Raw genomic sequence first — 21,435 nt, 5'->3', positions numbered from 1 at the left:
CACATTTGGAGTCATGATTTTCTTTCAGTGCAGCTCTCAATCAATCAATACAAAATTCAGGCATTAATCGTAGATCATGTGAAGATGTTATTTGTGTCTAGCATTTTCTCAAATATTTGGAAAATCCTTAACTATAGGTAATTCCGTGTTAATGTTATTTTTACAATATCTTTTTGATTTATCCAACTTTAAGCATCTTTGAAAAATAATTGAAAAAGCAATTTATTACTAATATTTGAATCAATAGTTTCAACAGCAGCATGGACATTGCACCTTTGAAAAAGTAATTTTGGTTAATTAGTTTTATCCAATTTTTATGAAACACAGTTTTTTATGTGTCAGGATATCCAAGCGGTCTAAAGCGCTGCGTTCAGGTCGCAGTCTCCTCTGGAGGTGTGGGTTCAAATCCCACTTCTGACAGTGTCCTTCTTTTTCTTCTTTGTTCTACAATGTCTCTTCCTTGTTGCTTGTGAAGAGAAATACTTAAGATATTCACTGCAATTCTGTTTCACAAACCACTTTGAAGAATAATCAACCTTCCATTATTTCTGCTTTATACCAATCAAAGAAAATGTTGCATTCTTCCCTAAAAATATGGACTTAAATATTACTTCAGACATCAATATTATATGTATTTGTTTCTTTGGTCAACATTTTTTCATATACTGAGTTTGCAAAATAAAATATCCCCCAACTTCTGAATCAGGGCTCCATATCTCAGGAGTAAGAACACTGTTCTTTTAAGCCAGTGGTCTTGAACACAAACCCTACTTGTACACTCCTTCATAGCATCCAATCAAGCCCATAAGCCAAAATCATTAGCCAGTTCTTGGAAAGTTCATAAATGTCTTTTCTATGGTGAGTGAAAATACACAAGACAACAAATTCTAGACACTTGGAATCCAATCCTGAATAGAGCAAAAAAAATAATTACCGCATTTTTCCTTGGCATTCTATAAATTAGAAAAATAGATACTGCACATCCCCTTTTCAATGTATTTTGGAAACTGCCACATTTGGAGTAATGATTTTCGTTCAGTGCAGCTCTTAATCAATCAATACAAAATTCAGGCATTAATTGTAGATCATGTGAAGATATTATTTGTGTCTAGCATTTTCTCAAATATTTGGAAAATCCTAAACTATAGGTAATTCCGTGTTAATGTTATTTTTACAATATCTTTTTGATTTATCCAACTTTAAGCATCTTTGAAAAATAATTGAAAAAGCAATTTATTACTAATATTTGAATCAATAGTTTCAACAGCAGCATGGACATTGCACCTTTGAAAAAGTAATTTTGGTTAATTAGTTTTATCCAATTTTTATGAAACTTAGTTTTTTTTGTGTCAGGATGGCCGAGCGGTCTAAGGCGCTGCGTTCAGGTTGCAGTCTCCTCTGGAGGCGTGGGTTCAAATCCCACTTCTGACAGTGTTCTTCCTTTTCTTCTTTGTTCTACAATGTCTCTTCCTTGTTGCTTGTGAAGAGAAATACTTAAGATATTCACTGCAAATCTGTTTCACAAACCATTTTGAAGAATAATCAACCTTCCATTATTTCTGCTTTATACCAAAGAAAATGTTGCATTCTACCCTAAAAATATGGACTTAAATACTACTTCAGACATCAATATTATATGTATTTTTTTCTTTGGTCAACATTTTTTCATATACTGAGTTTGCAAAATAAAATATACCCCAACTTCTAAATCAGGGCTCCATATCTCAGGAGTAAGAACACTGCTCTTTTAAGCCAGTGGTCATGAACTCAAACCCTACTTGTACACTCCTTCATAGCATCCAATCAAGCCCATAAGCCAAAATCATTAGCCAGTTCTTGGAAAGTTCATAAATGTCTTTTCTATGGTGAGTGAAAATCCACAAGACAACAAATTCTAGACACTTGGAATCCAATCCTGAATAGAGCAAAAAAAATAATTACCGCATTTTTCCTTGGCATTCTATGAATTCGAAAAATAGATACTGCACATCCCCTTTTCAATGTATTTTGGAAACTGCCACATTTGGAGTAATGATTTTCTTTTAATGCAGCTCTCAATCAATCAATACAAAATTCAGGCATTAATTGTAGAGCATGTGAAGATGTTATTTGTGTCAAGCAATTTCTCAAATATTTGGAAAATCCTAAACTATAGGTAATTCCGTGTTAATGTTATTTTTACAATATCTTTTTGATTTATCCAACTTTAAGCATCTTTGAAAAATAATTGAAAAAGCAATTTATTACTAATATTTGAATCAATAGTTTCAACAGCAGCATGGACATTGCACCTTTGAAAAAGTAATTTTGGTTAATTAGTTTTATCCAATTTTTATGAAACTTAGTTTTTTATGTGTCAGGATGGCCGAGCGTTCAAAGGCGCTGCGTTACGGTTGCAGTCTCCTCTGGAGGCGTTGGGTCAAATCCTACTTCTGACAGTGTTCTTACTTTTCTTCTTTGTTCTACAATGTCTCTTCCTTGTTGCTTGTGAAGAGAAATACTTAAGATATTCACTGCAAATCTGTTTCACAAACCACTTTGAAGAATAATCAACCTTCCATTATTTCTGCTTTATACCAATCAAAGAAAATGTTGCATTCTTTCCTAAAAATATGGACTTAAATACTACTTCAGACATCAATATTATATGTATTTTTTTCTTTGGTCAACATTTTTTCATATACTGAGTTTGCAAAATAAAATATCCCCCAACTTCTGAATCAGGGCTCCATATCTCAGGAGTAAGAACACTGCTCTTTTAAGCCAGTGGTCATGAACTCAAACTCTACTTTTACACTCCTTCATAGCATCCAATCAAGCCCATATGCCAATATCATTAGCCAGTTCTTGGAAAGTTCATAAATGTCTTTTCCATGGTGAGTGAAAATCCACAAGACAAGAAATTCTAGACACTTGGAATCCAATCCTGAATAGAGCAAAAAAAAAAAATTACCGCATTTTTCCTTGGCATTCTATGAATTAGAAAAATAGATACTGCACATCCCCTTTTCAATGTATTTTGGAAACTGCCACGTTTGGAGTAATGATTTTCTTTCAATGCAGCTCTCAATCAATCAATACAAAATTCAGGCATTAATTGTAGATCATGTGAAGATGTTATTTGTGTCAAACATTTTCTCAAATATTTGGAAAATCCTAAACTATACGTAATTCCGTGTTAATGTTATTTTTACAATATCTTTTTGATTTATCCAACTTTAAGCATCTTTGAAAAATAATTGAAAAAGCAATTTATTACTAATATTTGAATCAATAGTTTCAACAGCAGCATGGACATTGCAGCTTTGAAAAAGTAATTTTGGTTAATTAGTTTTATCCAATTTTTATGAAACTTAGTTTTTTTTGTGTCAGGATGGCCGAGCGGTCTAAGGCGCTGCGTTCAGGTTGCAGTCTCCTCTGGAGGCGTGGGTTCAAATCCCACTTCTGACAGTGTTCTTCCTTTTCTTCTTTGTTCTACAATGTCTCTTCCTTGTTGCTTGTGAAGAGAAATACTTAAGATATTCACTGCAAATCTGTTTCACAAACCACTTTGAAGAATAATCAACCTTCCATTATTTCTGCTTTATACCAATCAAAGAAAATGTTGCATTCTTCCCTAAAAATATGGACTTAAATATTACTTCAGACATCAATATTTTATGTTTTTTTTTCTTTGGTCAACATTTTTTCATATACTGAGTTTGCAAAATAAAATATCCCCCAACTTCTGAATCAGGGCTCCATATCTCAGGAGTAAGAACACTGCTCTTTTAAGCCAGTGGTCATGAACTCAAACCCTACTTGTACACTCCTTCATAGCATCCAATCAAGCCCATAAGCCAAAATCATTAGCCAGTTTTTGGAAGGTTCATAAATGTCTTTTCTATGGTGAGTGAAAATCCACAAGACAACAAATTCTAGACACTTGGAATCCAATCCTGAATAGAGCAAAAAAAATAATTACCGCATTTTTCCTTGGCATTCTATGAATTAGAAAAATAGATACTGCACATCCCCTTTTCAATGTATTTTGGAAACTGCCACATTTGGAGTCATGATTTTCTTTCAGTGCAGCTCTCAATCAATCAATACAAAATTCAGGCATTAATCGTAGATCATGTGAAGATGTTATTTGTGTCTAGCATTTTCTCAAATATTTGGAAAATCCTAAACTATAGGTAATTCCGTGTTAATGTTATTTTTACAATATCTTTTTGATTTATCCAACTTTAAGCATCTTTGAAAAATAATTGAAAAAGCAATTTATTACTAATATTTGAATCAATAGTTTCAACAGCAGCATGGACATTGCACCTTTGAAAAAGTAATTTTGGTTAATTAGTTTTATCCAATATTTATGAAACTTAGTTTTTTATGTGTCAGGATATCCGAGCGGTCTAAAGCGCGGCGTTCAGGTCGCAGTCTCCTCTGGAGGCGTTGGGTCAAATCCTACTTCTGACAGTGTTCTTACTTTTCTTCTTTGTTCTACAATGTCTCTTCCTTGTTGCTTGTGAAGAGAAATACTTAAGATATTCACTGCAAATCTGTTTCACAAACCACTTTGAAGAATAATCAACCTTCCATTATTTCTGCTTTATACCAATCAAAGAAAATGTTGCATTCTTCCCTAAAAATATGGACTTAAATACTACTTCAGACATCAATATTATATGTATTTTTTTCTTTGGTCAACATTTTTTCATATACTGAGTTTGCAAAATAAAATATCCCCCAACTTCTGAATCAGGGCTCCATATCTCAGGAGTAAGAACACTGCTCTTTTAAGCCAGTGGTCATGAACTCAAACCCTACTTGTACACTCCTTCATAGCATCCAATCAAGCCCATAAGCCAAAATCATTAGCCAGTTTTTGGAAGGTTCATAAATGTCTTTTCTATGGTGAGTGAAAATCCACAAGACAACAAATTCTAGACACTTGGAATCCAATCCTGAATAGAGCAAAAAAAATAATTACCGCATTTTTCCTTGGCATTCTATGAATTAGAAAAATAGATACTGCACATCCCCTTTTCAATGTATTTTGGAAACTGCCACATTTGGAGTCATGATTTTCTTTCAGTGCAGCTCTCAATCAATCAATACAAAATTCAGGCATTAATCGTAGATCATGTGAAGATGTTATTTGTGTCTAGCATTTTCTCAAATATTTGGAAAATCCTTAACTATAGGTAATTCCGTGTTAATGTTATTTTTACAATATCTTTTTGATTTATCCAACTTTAAGCATCTTTGAAAAATAATTGAAAAAGCAATTTATTACTAATATTTGAATCAATAGTTTCAACAGCAGCATGGACATTGCACCTTTGAAAAAGTAATTTTGGTTAATTAGTTTTATCCAATTTTTATGAAACACAGTTTTTTATGTGTCAGGATATCCGAGCGGTCTAAAGCGCTGCGTTCAGGTCGCAGTCTCCTCTGGAGGTGTGGGTTCAAATCCAACTTCTGACAGTGTTCTTCTTTTTCTTCTTTGTTCTACAATGTCTCTTCCTTGTTGCTTGTGAAGAGAAATACTTAAGATATTCACTGCAATTCTGTTTCACAAACCACTTTGAAGAATAATCAACCTTCCATTATTTCTGCTTTATACCAATCAAAGAAAATGTTGCATTCTTCCCTAAAAATATGGACTTAAATATTACTTCAGACATCAATATTATATGTATTTGTTTCTTTGGTCAACATTTTTTCATATACTGAGTTTGCAAAATAAAATATCCCCCAACTTCTGAATCAGGGCTCCATATCTCAGCAGTAAGAACACTGTTCTTTTAAGCCAGTGGTCTTGAACACAAACCCTACTTGTACACTCCTTCATAGCATCCAATCAAGCCCATAAGCCAAAATCATTAGCCAGTTCTTGGAAAGTTCATAAATGTCTTTTCTATGGTGAGTGAAAATACACAAGACAACAAATTCTAGACACTTGGAATCCAATCCTGAATAGAGCAAAAAAAATAATTACCGCATTTTTCCTTGGCATTCTATAAATTAGAAAAATAGATACTGCACATCCCCTTTTCAATGTATTTTGGAAACTGCCACATTTGGAGTAATGATTTTCGTTCAGTGCAGCTCTTAATCAATCAATACAAAATTCAGGCATTAATTGTAGATCATGTGAAGATGTTATTTGTGTCTAGCATTTTCTCAAATATTTGGAAAATCCTAAACAATAGGTAATTCCGTGTTAATGTTATTTTTACAATATCTTTTTGATTTATCCAACTTTAAGCATCTTTGAAAAATAATTGAAAAAGCAATTTATTACTAATATTTGAATCAATAGTTTCAACAGCAGCATGGACATTGCACCTTTGAAAAAGTAATTTTGGTTAATTAGTTTTATCCAATTTTTATGAAACTTAGTTTTTTTTGTGTCAGGATGGCCGAGCGGTCTAAGGTGCTGCGTTCAGGTTGCAGTCTCCTCTGGAGGCGTGGGTTCAAATCCCACTTCTGACAGTGTTCTTCCTTTTCTTCTTTGTTCTACAATGTCTCTTCCTTGTTGCTTGTGAAGAGAAATACTTAAGATATTCACTGCAAATCTGTTTCACAAACCACTTTGAAGAATAATCAACCTTCCATTATTTCTGCTTTATACCAATCAAAGAAAATGTTGCATTCTTCCCTAAAAATATGGACTTAAATACTACTTCAGACATCAATATTATATGTATTTTTTTCTTTGGTCAACATTTTTTCATATACTGAGTTTGCAAAATAAAATATCCCCCAACTTCTAAATCAGGGCTCCATATCTCAGGAGTAAGAACACTGCTCTTTTAAGCCAGTGGTCATGAACTCAAACCCTACTTGTACACTCCTTCATAGCATCCAATCAAGCCCATAAGCCAAAATCATTAGCCAGTTCTTGGAAAGTTCATAAATGTCTTTTCTATGGTGAGTGAAAATCCACAAGACAACAAATTCTAGACACTTGGAATCCAATCCTGAATAGAGCAAAAAAAATAATTACCGCATTTTTCCTTGGCATTCTATGAATTAGAAAAATAGATACTGCACATCCCCTTTTCAATGTATTTTGGAAACTGCCACATTTGGAGTAATGATTTTCTTTTAAAGCAGCTCTCAATCAATCAATACAAAATTCAGGCATTAATTGTAGAGCATGTGAAGATGTTATTTGTGTCAAGCAATTTCTCAAATATTTGGAAAATCCTAAACTATAGGTAATTCCGTGTTAATGTTATTTTTACAATATCTTTTTGATTTATCCAACTTTAAGCATCTTTGAAAAATAATTGAAAAAGCAATTTATTACTAATATTTGAATCAATAGTTTCAACAGCAGCATGGACATTGCACCTTTGAAAAAGTAATTTTGGTTAATTAGTTTTATCCAATTTTTATGAAACTTAGTTTTTTATGTGTCAGGATGGCCGAGCGTTCAAAGGCGCTGCGTTACGGTTGCAGTCTCCTCTGGAGGCGTTGGGTCAAATCCTACTTCTGACAGTGTTCTTACTTTTCTTCTTTGTTCTACAATGTCTCTTCCTTGTTGCTTGTGAAGAGAAATACTTAAGATATTCACTGCAAATCTGTTTCACAAACCACTTTGAAGAATAATCAACCTTCCATTATTTCTGCTTTATACCAATCAAAGAAAATGTTGCATTCTTCCCTAAAAATATGGACTTAAATACTACTTCAGACATCAATATTATATGTATTTTTTTCTTTGGTCAACATTTTTTCATATACTGAGTTTGCAAAATAAAATATCCCCCAACTTCTGAATCAGGGCTCCATATCTCAGGAGTAAGAACACTGCTCTTTTAAGCCAGTGGTCATGAACTCAAACCCTACTTGTACACTCCTTCATAGCATCCAATCAAGCCCATAAGCCAAAATCATTAGCCAGTTTTTGGAAGGTTCATAAATGTCTTTTCTATGGTGAGTGAAAATCCACAAGACAACAAATTCTAGACACTTGGAATCCAATCCTGAATAGAGCAAAAAAAATAATTACCGCATTTTTCCTTGGCATTCTATGAATTAGAAAAATAGATACTGCACATCCCCTTTTCAATGTATTTTGGAAACTGCCACATTTGGAGTCATGATTTTCTTTCAGTGCAGCTCTCAATCAATCAATACAAAATTCAGGCATTAATCGTAGATCATGTGAAGATGTTATTTGTGTCTAGCATTTTCTTAAATATTTGGAAAATCCTAAACTATAGGTAATTCCGTGTTAATGTTATTTTTACAATATCTTTTTGATTTATCCAACTTTAAGCATCTTTGAAAAATAATTGAAAAAGCAATTTATTACTAATATTTGAATCAATAGTTTCAACAGCAGCATGGACATTGCACCTTTGAAAAAGTAATTTTGGTTAATTAGTTTTATCCAATTTTTATGAAACATAGTTTTTTATGTGTCAGGATATCCGAGCGGTCTAAAGCGCTGCGTTCAGGTCGCAGTCTCCTCTGGAGGTGTGGGTTCAAATCCCACTTCTGACAGTGTTCTTCTTTTTCTTCTTTGTTCTACAATGTCTCTTCCTTGTTGCTTGTGAAGAGAAATACTTAAGATATTCACTGCAAATCTGTTTCACAAACCACTTTGAAGAATAATCAACCTTCCATTATTTTTGCTTTATACCAATCAAAGAACATGTTGCATTCTTCCCTAAAAATAAGGACTTAAATACTACTTCAGACATCAATATTATATGTATTTGTTTCTTTGGTCAACATTTTTTCATATACTGAGTTTGCAAAATAAAATAATCCCCCAACTTCTGAATCAGGGCTCCATATCTCAGGAGTAAGAACACTGTTCTTTTAAGCCAGTGGTCTTGAACACAAACCCTACTTGTACACTCCTTCATAGCATCCAATCAAGCCCATAAGCCAAAATCATTAGCCAGTTCTTGGAAAGTTCATAAATGTCTTTTCTATGGTGAGTGAAAATACACAAGACAACAAATTCTAGACACTTGGAATCCAATCCTGAATAGAGCAAAAAAAATAATTACCGCATTTTTCCTTGGCATTCTATAAATTAGAAAAATAGATACTGCACATCCCCTTTTTAATGTATTTTGGTAACTGCCACATTTGGAGTAATGATTTTCTTTCAATGCAGCTATCAATCAATCAATACAAAATTCAGGCATTAATTGTAGATCATGTGAAGATGTTATTTGTGTCAAGCATTTTCTCAAATATTTGGAATATCCTAAACTATAGGTAATTCCGTGTTAATGTTATTTTTACAATATCTTTTTGATTTATCCAACTTTAAGCATCTTTGAAAAATAATTGAAAAAGCAATTTATTACTAATATTTGAATCAATAGTTTCAACAGCAGCATGGACATTGCACCTTTGAAAAAGTAATTTTGGTTAATTAGTTTTATCCAGTTTTTATGAAACTTAGTTTTTTTTGTGTCAGGATGGCCGAGCGGTCTAAGGCGCTGCGTTCAGGTCGCAGTCTCCTCTGGAGGCGTGGGTTCAAATCCCACTTCTGACAGTGTTCTTCCTTTTCTTCTCTGTTCTACAATGTCTCTTCCTTGCTGCTTGTGAAGACAAATACTTAAGATATTCACTGCAAATCTGTTTCACAAACCACTTTGAAGAATAATCAACCTTCCATTATTTCTGCTTTATACCAATCAAAGAAAATGTTGCATTCTTCCCTAAAAATATGGACTTAAATATTACTTCAGACATCAATATTTTATGTATTTTTTTCTTTGGTCAACATTTTTTCATATACTGAGTTTGCAAAATAAAATATCCCCCAACTTCTGAATCAGGGCTCCATATCTCAGGAGTAAGAACACTGCTCTTTTAAGCCAGTGGTCATGAACACAAACCCTACTTGTACACTCCTTCATAGCATCCAATCAAGCCCATAAGCCAAAATCATTAGCGAGTTCTTGGAAAGTTCATAAATGTCTTTTCTATGGTGAGTGAAAATCCACAAGACAACAAATTCTAGACACTTGGAATCCAAACCTGAATAAAGAAAAAAAATAATTACCGCATTTTTCCTTGGCATTCTATGAATTAGAAAAATAGATACTGCACATCCCCTTTTCAATGTATTTTGGAAACTGCCACATTTGGAGTAATGATTTTCTTTTAATGCAGCTCTCAATCAATCAATACAAAATTCAGGCATTAATTGTAGAGCATGTGAAGATGTTATTTGTGTCAAGCATTTTCTCATATATTTGGAAAATCCTAAACTATAGGTAATTCCGTGTTAATGTTATTTTTACAATATCTTTTTGATTTATCCAACTTTAAGCATCTTTGAAAAATAATTGAAAAAGCAATTTATTACTAATATTTGAATCAATAGTTTCAACAGCAGCATGGACATTGCACCTTTGAAAAAGTAAATTTGGTTAATTAGTTTTATCCAATTTTTATGAAACTTAGTTTTTTATGTGTCAGGATGGCCGAGCGTTCAAAGGCGCTGCGTTACGGTTGCAGTCTCCTCTGGAGGCGTTGGGTCAAATCCTACTTCTGACAGTGTTCTTACTTTTCTTCTTTGTTCTACAATGTCTCTTCCTTGTTGATTGTGAAGAGAAATACTTAAGATATTCACTGCAAATCTGTTTCACAAACCACTTTGAAGAATAATCAACCTTCCATTATTTCTGCTTTATACCAATCAAAGAAAATGTTGCATTCTTCCCTAAAAATATGGACTTAAATACTACTTCAGACATCAATATTATATGTATTTTTTTCTTTGGTCAACATTTTTTCATATACTGAGTTTGCAAAATAAAATATCCCCCAACTTCTGAATCAGGGCTCCATATCTCAGGAGTAAGAACACTGCTCTTTTAAGCCAGTGGTCATGAACTCAAACCCTACTTGTACACTCCTTCATAGCATCCAATCAAGCCCATAAGCCAAAATCATTAGCCAGTTTTTGGAAGGTTCATAAATGTCTTTTCTATGGTGAGTGAAAATCCACAAGACAACAAATTCTAGACACTTGGAATCCAATAATGAATAGAGCAAAAAAAATAATTACCGCATTTTTCCTTGGCATTCTATGAATTAGAAAAATAGATACTGCACATCCCCTTTTCAATGTATTTTGGAAACTGCCACATTTGGAGTCATGATTTTCTTTCAGTGCAGCTCTCAATCAATCAATACAAAATTCAGGCATTAATCGTAGATCATGTGAAGATGTTATTTGTGTCTAGCATTTTCTCAAATATTTGAAAAATCCTAAACTATAGGTAATTCCGTGTTAATGTTATTTTTACAATATCTTTTTGATTTATCCAACTTTAAGCATCTTTGAAAAATAATTGAAAAAGCAATTTATTACTAATATTTGAATCAATAGTTTCAACAGCAGCATGGACATTGCACCTTTGAAAAAGTAATTTTGGTTAATTAGTTTTATCCAATATTTATGAAACTTAGTTTTTTATGTGTCAGGATATCCGAGCGGTCTAAAGCACTGCGTTCAGGTCGCAGTCTCCTCTGGAGGCGTTGGGTCAAATCCTACTTCTGACAGTGTTCTTACTTTTCTTCTTTGTTCTACAATGTCTCTTCCTTGTTGCTTGTGAAGAGAAATACTTAAGATATTCACTGCAAATCTGTTTCACAAACCACTTTGAAGAATAATCAACCTTCCATTATTTCTGCTTTATACCAATCAAAGAAAATGTTGCATTCTTCCCTAAAAATATGGACTTAAATACTACTTCAGACATCAATATTATATGTATTTTTTTCTTTGGTCAACATTTTTTCATATACTGAGTTTGCAAAATAAAATATCCCCCAACTTCTGAATCAGGGCTCCATATCTCAGGAGTAAAAACACTGCTCTTTTAAGCCAGTGGTCATGAACTCAAACCCTACTTGTACACTCCTTCATAGCATCCAATCAAGCCCATAAGCCAAAATCATTAGCCAGTTTTTGGAAGGTTCATAAATGTCTTTTCTATGGTGAGTGAAAATCCACAAGACAACAAATTCTAGACACTTGGAATCCAATCCTGAATAGAGCAAAAAAAATAATTACCGCATTTTTCCTTGGATTCTATGAATTAGAAAAATAGATACTGCACATCCCCTTTTCAATGTATTTTGGAAACTGCCACATTTGGAGTCATGATTTTCTTTCAGTGCAGCTCTCAATCAATCAATACAAAATTCAGGCATTAATCGTAGATCATGTGAAGATGTTATTTGTGTCTAGCATTTTCTCAAATATTTGGAAAATCCTTAACTATAGGTAATTCCATGTTAATGTTATTTTTACAATATCTTTTTGATTTATCCAACTTTAAGCATTTTTGAAAAATAATTGAAAAAGCAATTTATTACTAATATTTGAATCAATAGTTTCAACAGCAGCATGGACATTGCACCTTTGAAAAAGTAATTTTGGTTAATTAGTTTTATCCAATTTTTATGAAACATAGTTTTTTATGTGTCAGGATATCCGAGCGGTCTAAAGCGCTGCGTTCAGGTCGCAGTCTCCTCTGGAGGTGTGGGTTCAAATCCCACTTCTGACAGTGTTCTTCTTTTTCTTCTTTGTTCTACAATGTCTCTTCCTTGTTGCTTGTGAAGAGAAATACTTAAGATATTCACTGCAAATCTGTTTCACAAACCACTTTGAAGAATAATCAACCTTCCATTATTTCTGCTTTATACCAATCAAAGAACATGTTGCATTCTTCCCTAAAAATAAGGACTTAAATACTACTTCAGACATCAATATTATATGTATTTGTTTCTTTGGTCAACATTTTTTCATATACTGAGTTTGCAAAATAAAATAATCCCCCAACTTCTGAATCAGGGCTCCATATCTCAGGAGTAAGAACACTGCTCTTTTAAGCCAGTGGTCTTGAACACAAACCCTACTTGTACACTCCTTCATAGCATCCAATCAAGCCCATAAGCCAAAATCATTAGCCAGTTCTTGGAAAGTTCATAAATGTCTTTTCTATGGTGAGTGAAAATACACAAGACAACAAATTCTAGACACTTGGAATCCAATCCTGAATAGAGCAAAAAAAATAATTACCGCATTTTTCCTTGGCATTCTATAAATTAGAAAAATAGATACTGCACATCCCCTTTTTAATGTATTTTGGAAACTGCCACATTTGGAGTAATGATTTTCTTTCAATGCAGCTATCAATCAATCAATACAAAATTCAGGCATTAATTGTAGATCATGTGAAGATGTTATTTGTGTCAAGCATTTTCTCAAATATTTGGAATATCCTAAACTATAGGTAATTCCGTGTTAATGTTATTTTTACAATATCTTTTTGATTTATCCAACTTTAAGCATCTTTGAAAAATAATTGAAAAAGCAATTTATTACTAATATTTGAATCAATAGTTTCAACAGCAGCATGGACATTGCACCTTTGAAAAAGTAATTTTGGTTAATTAGTTTTATCCAATTTTTATGAAACTTAGTTTTTTTTGTGTCAGGATGGCCGAGCGGTCTAAGGTGCTGCGTTCAGGTTGCAGTCTCCTCTGGAGGCGTGGGTTCAAATCCCACTTCTGACAGTGTTCTTCCTTTTCTTCTTTGTTCTACAATGTCTCTTCCTTGTTGCTTGTGAAGAGAAATACTTAAGATATTCACTGCAAATCTGTTTCACAAACCACTTTGAAGAATAATCAACCTTCCATTATTTCTGCTTTATACCAATCAAAGAAAATGTTGCATTCTTCCCTAAAAATATGGACTTAAATACTACTTCAGACATCAATATTATATGTATTTTTTTCTTTGGTCAACATTTTTTCATATACTGAGTTTGCAAAATAAAATATCCCCCAACTTCTAAATCAGGGCTCCATATCTCAGGAGTAAGAACACTGCTCTTTTAAGCCAGTGGTCATGAACTCAAACCCTACTTGTACACTCCTTCATAGCATCCAATCAAGCCCATTAGCCAAAATCATTAGCCAGTTCTTGGAAAGTTCATAAATGTCTTTTCTATGGTGAGTGAAAATCCACAAGACAACAAATTCTAGACACTTGGAATCCAATCCTGAATAGAGCAAAAAAAATAATTACCGCATTTTTCCTTGGCATTCTATGAATTAGAAAAATAGATACTGCACATCCCCTTTTCAATGTATTTTGGAAACTGCCACATTTGGAGTAATGATTTTCTTTTAATGCAGCTCTCAATCAATCAATACAAAATTCAGGCATTAATTGTAGAGCATGTGAAGATGTTATTTGTGTCAAGCAATTTCTCAAATATTTGGAAAATCCTAAACTATAGGTAATTCCGTGTTAATGTTATTTTTACAATATCTTTTTGATTTATCCAACTTTAAGCATCTTTGAAAAATAATTGAAAAAGCAATTTATTACTAATATTTGAATCAATAGTTTCAACAGCAGCATGGACATTACACCTTTGAAAAAGTAATTTTGGTTAATTAGTTTTATCCAATTTTTATGAAACTTAGTTTTTTATGTGTCAGGATGGCCGAGCGTTCAAAGGCGCTGCGTTACGGTTGCAGTCTCCTCTGGAGGCGTTGGGTCAAATCCTACTTCTGACAGTGTTCTTACTTTTCTTCTTTGTTCTACAATGTCTCTTCCTTGTTGCTTGTGAAGAGAAATACTTAAGATATTCACTGCAAATCTGTTTCACAAACCACTTTGAAGAATAATCAACCTTCCATTATTTCTGCTTTATACCAATCAAAGAAAATGTTGCATTCTTCCCTAAAAATATGGACTTAAATACTACTTCAGACATCAATATTATATGTATTTTTTTCTTTGGTCAACATTTTTTCATATACTGAGTTTGCAAAATAAAATATCCCCCAACTTCTGAATCAGGGCTCCATATCTCAGGAGTAAGAACACTGCTCTTTTAAGCCAGTGGTCATGAACTCAAACCCTACTTGTACACTCCTTCATAGCATCCAATCAAGCCCATAAGCCAAAATCATTAGCCAGTTTTTGGAAGGTTCATAAATGTCTTTTCTATGGTGAGTGAAAATCCACAAGACAACAAATTCTAGACACTTGGAATCCAATCCTGAATAGAGCAAAAAAAATAATTACCGCATTTTTCCTTGGCATTCTATGAATTAGAAAAATAGATACTGCACATCCCCTTTTCAATGTATTTTGGAAACTGCCACATTTGGAGTCATGATTTTCTTTCAGTGCAGCTCTCAATCAATCAATACAAAATTCAGGCATTAATCGTAGATCATGTGAAGATGTTATTTGTGTCTAGCATTTTCTTAAATATTTGGAAAATCCTAAACTATAGGTAATTCCGTGTTAATGTTATTTTTACAATATCTTTTTGATTTATCCAACTTTAAGCATCTTTGAAAAATAATTGAAAAAGCAATTTATTACTAATATTTGAATCAATAGTTTCAACAGCAGCATGGACATTGCACCTTTGAAAAAGTAATTTTGGTTAATTAGTTTTATCCAATTTTTATGAAACATAGTTTTTTATGTGTCAGGATATCCGAGCGGTCTAAAGCGCTGCGTTCAGGTCGCAATCTCCTCTGGAGGTGTGGGTTCAAATCCCACTTCTGACAGTGTTCTTCTTTTTCTTCTTTGTTCTACAATGTCTCTTCCTTGTTGCTTGTGAAGAGAAATACTTAAGATATTCACTGCAAATCTGTTTCACAAACCACTTTGAAGAATAATCAACCTTCCATTATTTTTGCTTTATACCAATCAAAGAACATGTTGCATTCTTCCCTAAAAATAAGGACTTAAATACTACTTCAGACATCAATATTATATGTATTTGTTTCTTTGGTCAACATTTTTTCATATACTGAGTTTGCAAAATAAAATAATCCCCCAACTTCTGAATCAGGGCTCCATATCTCAGGAGTAAGAACACTGTTCTTTTAAGCCAGTGGTCTTGAACACAAACCCTACTTGTACACTCCTTCATAGCATCCAATCAAGCCCATAAGCCAAAATCATTAGCCAGTTCTTGGAAAGTTCATAAATGTCTTTTCTATGGTGAGTGAAAATACACAAGACAACAAATTCTAGACACTTGGAATCCAATCCTGAATAGAGCAAAAAAAATAATTACCGCATTTTTCCTTGGCATTCTATAAATTAGAAAAATAGATACTGCACATCCCCTTTTTAATGTATTTTGGTAACTGCCACATTTGGAGTAATGATTTTCTTTCAATGCAGCTATCAATCAATCAATACAAAATTCAGGCATTAATTGTAGATCATGTGAAGATGTTATTTGTGTCAAGCATTTTCTCAAATATTTGGAATATCCTAAACTATAGGTAATTCCGTGTTAATGTTATTTTTACAATATCTTTTTGATTTATCCAACTTTAAGCATCTTTGAAAAATAATTGAAAAAGCAATTTATTACTAATATTTGAATCAATAGTTTCAACAGCAGCATGGACATTGCACCTTTGAAAAAGTAATTTTGGTTAATTAGTTTTATCCAGTTTTTATGAAACTTAGTTTTTTTTGTGTCAGGATGGCCGAGCGGTCTAAGGCGCTGCGTTCAGGTCGCAGTCTCCTCTGGAGGCGTGGGTTCAAATCCCACTTCTGACAGTGTTCTTCCTTTTCTTCTCTGTTCTACAATGTCTCTTCCTTGCTGCTTGTGAAGACAAATACTTAAGATATTCACTGCAAATCTGTTTCACAAACCACTTTGAAGAATAATCAACCTTCCATTATTTCTGCTTTATACCAATCAAAGAAAATGTTGCATTCTTCCCTAAAAATATGGACTTAAATATTACTTCAGACATCAATATTTTATGTATTTTTTTCTTTGGTCAACATTTTTTCATATACTGAGTTTGCAAAATAAAATATCCCCCAACTTCTGAATCAGGGCTCCATATCTCAGGAGTAAGAACACTGCTCTTTTAAGCCAGTGGTCATGAACACAAACCCTACTTGTACACTCCTTCATAGCATCCAATCAAGCCCATAAGCCAAAATCATTAGCGAGTTCTTGGAAAGTTCATAAATGTCTTTTCTATGGTGAGTGAAAATCCACAAGACAACAAATTCTAGACACTTGGAATCCAAACCTGAATAGAGCAAAAAAAATAATTACCGCATTTTTCCTTGGCATTCTATGAATTAGAAAAATAGATACTGCACATCCCCTTTTCAATGTATTTTGGAAACTGCCACATTTGGAGTAATGATTTTCTTTTAATGCAGCTCTCAATCAATCAATACAAAATTCAGGCATTAATTGTAGAGCATGTGAAGATGTTATTTGTGTCAAGCATTTTCTCATATATTTGGAAAATCCTAAACTATAGGTAATTCCGTGTTAATGTTATTTTTACAATATCTTTTTGATTTATCCAACTTTAAGCATCTTTGAAAAATAATTGAAAAAGCAATTTATTACTAATATTTGAATCAATAGTTTCAACAGCAGCATGGACATTGCACCTTTGAAAAAGTAAATTTGGTTAATTAGTTTTATCCAATTTTTATGAAACTTAGTTTTTTATGTGTCAGGATGGCCGAGCGTTCAAAGGCGCTGCGTTACGGTTGCAGTCTCCTCTGGAGGCGTTGGGTCAAATCCTACTTCTGACAGTGTTCTTACTTTTCTTCTTTGTTCTACAATGTCTCTTCCTTGTTGATTGTGAAGAGAAATACTTAAGATATTCACTGCAAATCTGTTTCACAAACCACTTTGAAGAATAATCAACCTTCCATTATTTCTGCTTTATACCAATCAAAGAAAATGTTGCATTCTTCCCTAAAAATATGGACTTAAATACTACTTCAGACATCAATATTATATGTATTTTTTTCTTTGGTCAACATTTTTTCATATACTGAGTTTGCAAAATAAAATATCCCCCAACTTCTGAATCAGGGCTCCATATCTCAGGAGTAAGAACACTGCTCTTTTAAGCCAGTGGTCATGAACTCAAACCCTACTTGTACACTCCTTCATAGCATCCAATCAAGCCCATAAGCCAAAATCATTAGCCAGTTTTTGGAAGGTTCATAAATGTCTTTTCTATGGTGAGTGAAAATCCACAAGACAACAAATTCTAGACACTTGGAATCCAATAATGAATAGAGCAAAAAAAATAATTACCGCATTTTTCCTTGGCATTCTATGAATTAGAAAAATAGATACTGCACATCCCCTTTTCAATGTATTTTGGAAACTGCCACATTTGGAGTCATGATTTTCTTTCAGTGCAGCTCTCAATCAATCAATACAAAATTCAGGCATTAATCGTAGATCATGTGAAGATGTTATTTGTGTCTAGCATTTTCTCAAATATTTGAAAAATCCTAAACTATAGGTAATTCCGTGTTAATGTTATTTTTACAATATCTTTTTGATTTATCCAACTTTAAGCATCTTTGAAAAATAATTGAAAAAGCAATTTATTACTAATATTTGAATCAATAGTTTCAACAGCAGCATGGACATTGCACCTTTGAAAAAGTAATTTTGGTTAATTAGTTTTATCCAATATTTATGAAACTTAGTTTTTTATGTGTCAGGATATCCGAGCGGTCTAAAGCACTGCGTTCAGGTCGCAGTCTCCTCTGGAGGCGTTGGGTCAAATCCTACTTCTGACAGTGTTCTTACTTTTCTTTTTTGTTCTACAATGTCTCTTCCTTGTTGCTTGTGAAGAGAAATACTTAAGATATTCACTGCAAATCTGTTTCACAAACCACTTTGAAGAATAATCAACCTTCCATTATTTCTGCTTTATACCAATCAAAGAAAATGTTGCATTCTTCCCTAAAAATATGGACTTAAATACTACTTCAGACATCAATATTATATGTATTTTTTTCTTTGGTCAACATTTTTTCATATACTGAGTTTGCAAAATAAAATATCCCCCAACTTCTGAATCAGGGCTCCATATCTCAGGAGTAAAAACACTGCTCTTTTAAGCCAGTGGTCATGAACTCAAACCCTACTTGTACACTCCTTCATAGCATCCAATCAAGCCCATAAGCCAAAATCATTAGCCAGTTTTTGGAAGGTTCATAAATGTCTTTTCTATGGTGAGTGAAAATCCACAAGACAACAAATTCTAGACACTTGGAATCCAATCCTGAATAGAGCAAAAAAAATAATTACCGCATTTTTCCTTGGATTCTATGAATTAGAAAAATAGATACTGCACATCCCCTTTTCAATGTATTTTGGAAACTGCCACATTTGGAGTCATGATTTTCTTTCAGTGCAGCTCTCAATCAATCAATACAAAATTCAGGCATTAATCGTAGATCATGTGAAGATGTTATTTGTGTCTAGCATTTTCTCAAATATTTGGAAAATCCTTAACTATAGGTAATTCCATGTTAATGTTATTTTTACAATATCTTTTTGATTTATCCAACTTTAAGCATTTTTGATAAATAATTGAAAAAGCAATTTATTACTAATATTTGAATCAATAGTTTCAACAGCAGCATGGACATTGCACCTTTGAAAAAGTAATTTTGGTTAATTAGTTTTATCCAATTTTTATGAAACACAGTTTTTTATGTGTCAGGATATCCGAGCGGTCTAAAGCGCTGCGTTCAGGTCGCAGTCTCCTCTGGAGGTGTGGGTTGAAATCCCACTTCTGACAGTGTTCTTCTTTTTCTTCTTTGTTCTACAATGTCTCTTCCTTGTTGCTTGTGAAGAGAAATACTTAAGATATTCACTGCAATTCTGTTTCACAAACCACTTTGAAGAATAATCAACCTTCCATTATTTCTGCTTTATACCAATCAAAGAAAATGTTGCATTCTTCCCTAAAAATATGGACTTAAATATTACTTCAGACATCAATATTATATGTATTTGTTTCTTTGGTCAACATTTTTTCATATACTGAGTTTGCAAAATAAAATATCCCCCAACTTCTGAATCAGGGCTCCATATCTCAGGAGTAAGAACACTGTTCTTTTAAGCCAGTGTTCTTGAACACAAACCCTACTTGTACACTCCTTCATAGCATCCAATCAAGCCCATAAGCCAAAATCATTAGCCAGTTCTTTTAAAGTTCATAAATGTCTTTTCTATGGTGAGTGAAAATACACAAGACAACAAATTCTAGACACTTGGAATCCAATCCTGAATAGAGCAAAAAAAATAATTACCGCATTTTTCCTTGGCATTCTATAAATTAGAAAAATAGATACTGCACATCCCCTTTTCAATGTATTTTGGAAACTGCCACATTTGGAGTAATGATTTTCGTTCAGTGCAGCTTTTAATCAATCAATACAAAATTCAGGCATTAATTTTAGATCATGTGAAGATGTTATTTGTGTCTAGCATTTTCTCAAATATTTGGAAAATCCTAAACTATAGGTAACTCCGTGTTAATGTTATTTTTACAATATCTTTTTGATTTATCCAACTTTAAGCATCTTTGAAAAATAATTGAAAAAGCAATTTATTACTAATATTTGAATCAATAGTTTCAACAGCAGCATGGACATTGCACCTTTGAAAAAGTAATTTTGGTTAATTAGTTTTATCCAATTTTTATGAAACTTAGTTTTTTTTGTGTCAGAATGGCCGAGCGGTCTAAGGCGCTGCGTTCAGGTTGCAGTCTCCTCTGGAGGCGTGGGTTCAAATCCCACTTCTGACAGTGTTCTTCCTTTTCTTCTTTGTTCTACAATGTCTCTTCCTTGTTGCTTGTGAAGAGAAATACTTAAGATATTCACTGCAAATCTGTTTCACAAACCACTTTGAAGAATAATCAACCTTCCATTATTTCTGCTTTATACCAATCAAAGAAAATGTTGCATTCTTCCCTAAAAATATGGACTTAAATATTACTTCAGACATCAATATTTTATGTATTTTTTTCTTTGGTCAACATTTTTTCATATACTGAGTTTGCAAAATAAAATATCCCCCAACTTCTGAATCAGGGCTCCATATCTCAGGAGTAAGAACACTGCTCTTTTAAGCCAGTGGTCATGAACACAAACCCTACTTGTACACTCCTTCATAGCATCCAATCAAGCCCATAAGCCAAAATCATTAGCGAGTTCTTGGAAAGTTCATAAATGTCTTTTCTATGGTGAGTGAAAATCCACAAGACAACAAATTCTAGACACTTGGAATCCAAACCTGAATAGAGCAAAAAAAATAATTACCGCATTTTTCCTTGGCATTCTATGAATTAGAAAAATAGATACTGCACATCCCCTTTTCAATGTATTTTGGAAACTGCCACATTTGGAGTAATGATTTTCTTTTAATGCAGCTCTCAATCAATCAATACAAAATTCAGGCATTAATTGTAGAGCATGTGAAGATGTTATTTGTGTCAAGCATTTTCTCATATATTTGGAAAATCCTAAACTATAGGTAATTCCGTGTTAATGTTATTTTTACAATATCTTTTTGATTTATCCAACTTTAAGCATCTTTGAAAAAT

At 33.0% G+C, this 21,435-nt stretch overlaps 7 non-coding genes across 7 annotated transcripts; all 7 read left to right on the top strand.

Annotated features, from left to right (window-relative positions):
• The first annotated feature begins 1,348 nt into the window (after window positions 1–1,348).
• Window positions 1,349–1,431, top strand: TRNAL-CAG (transfer RNA leucine (anticodon CAG)). Its single transcript has one exon. It is a non-coding gene; the product is annotated as a tRNA-Leu (tRNA).
• Window positions 1,432–3,367: 1,936 nt separating this feature from the next.
• On the top strand, window positions 3,368–3,450 carry TRNAL-CAG (transfer RNA leucine (anticodon CAG)). Its single transcript has one exon. It is a non-coding gene; the product is annotated as a tRNA-Leu (tRNA).
• Window positions 3,451–6,400: 2,950 nt separating this feature from the next.
• On the top strand, window positions 6,401–6,483 carry TRNAL-CAG (transfer RNA leucine (anticodon CAG)). Its single transcript has one exon. It is a non-coding gene; the product is annotated as a tRNA-Leu (tRNA).
• Window positions 6,484–9,434: 2,951 nt separating this feature from the next.
• On the top strand, window positions 9,435–9,517 carry TRNAL-CAG (transfer RNA leucine (anticodon CAG)). The gene has a single exon. It is a non-coding gene; the product is annotated as a tRNA-Leu (tRNA).
• A 3,960-nt stretch (window positions 9,518–13,477) lies between these two features.
• Window positions 13,478–13,560, top strand: TRNAL-CAG (transfer RNA leucine (anticodon CAG)). Its single transcript has one exon. It is a non-coding gene; the product is annotated as a tRNA-Leu (tRNA).
• Window positions 13,561–16,511: 2,951 nt separating this feature from the next.
• On the top strand, window positions 16,512–16,594 carry TRNAL-CAG (transfer RNA leucine (anticodon CAG)). The gene has a single exon. It is a non-coding gene; the product is annotated as a tRNA-Leu (tRNA).
• Window positions 16,595–20,554: 3,960 nt separating this feature from the next.
• On the top strand, window positions 20,555–20,637 carry TRNAL-CAG (transfer RNA leucine (anticodon CAG)). The gene has a single exon. It is a non-coding gene; the product is annotated as a tRNA-Leu (tRNA).
• The last annotated feature ends 798 nt before the right edge of the window (window positions 20,638–21,435 follow it).

Source organism: Taudactylus pleione, unplaced genomic scaffold (assembly GCF_031769625.1).
Source record: "Taudactylus pleione unplaced genomic scaffold, aTauple2 ptg000177l, whole genome shotgun sequence".
NCBI classification, from domain to species: domain Eukaryota; kingdom Metazoa; phylum Chordata; class Amphibia; order Anura; family Myobatrachidae; genus Taudactylus; species Taudactylus pleione.
This window is presented reverse-complemented; position numbering and strand designations above follow the sequence as displayed.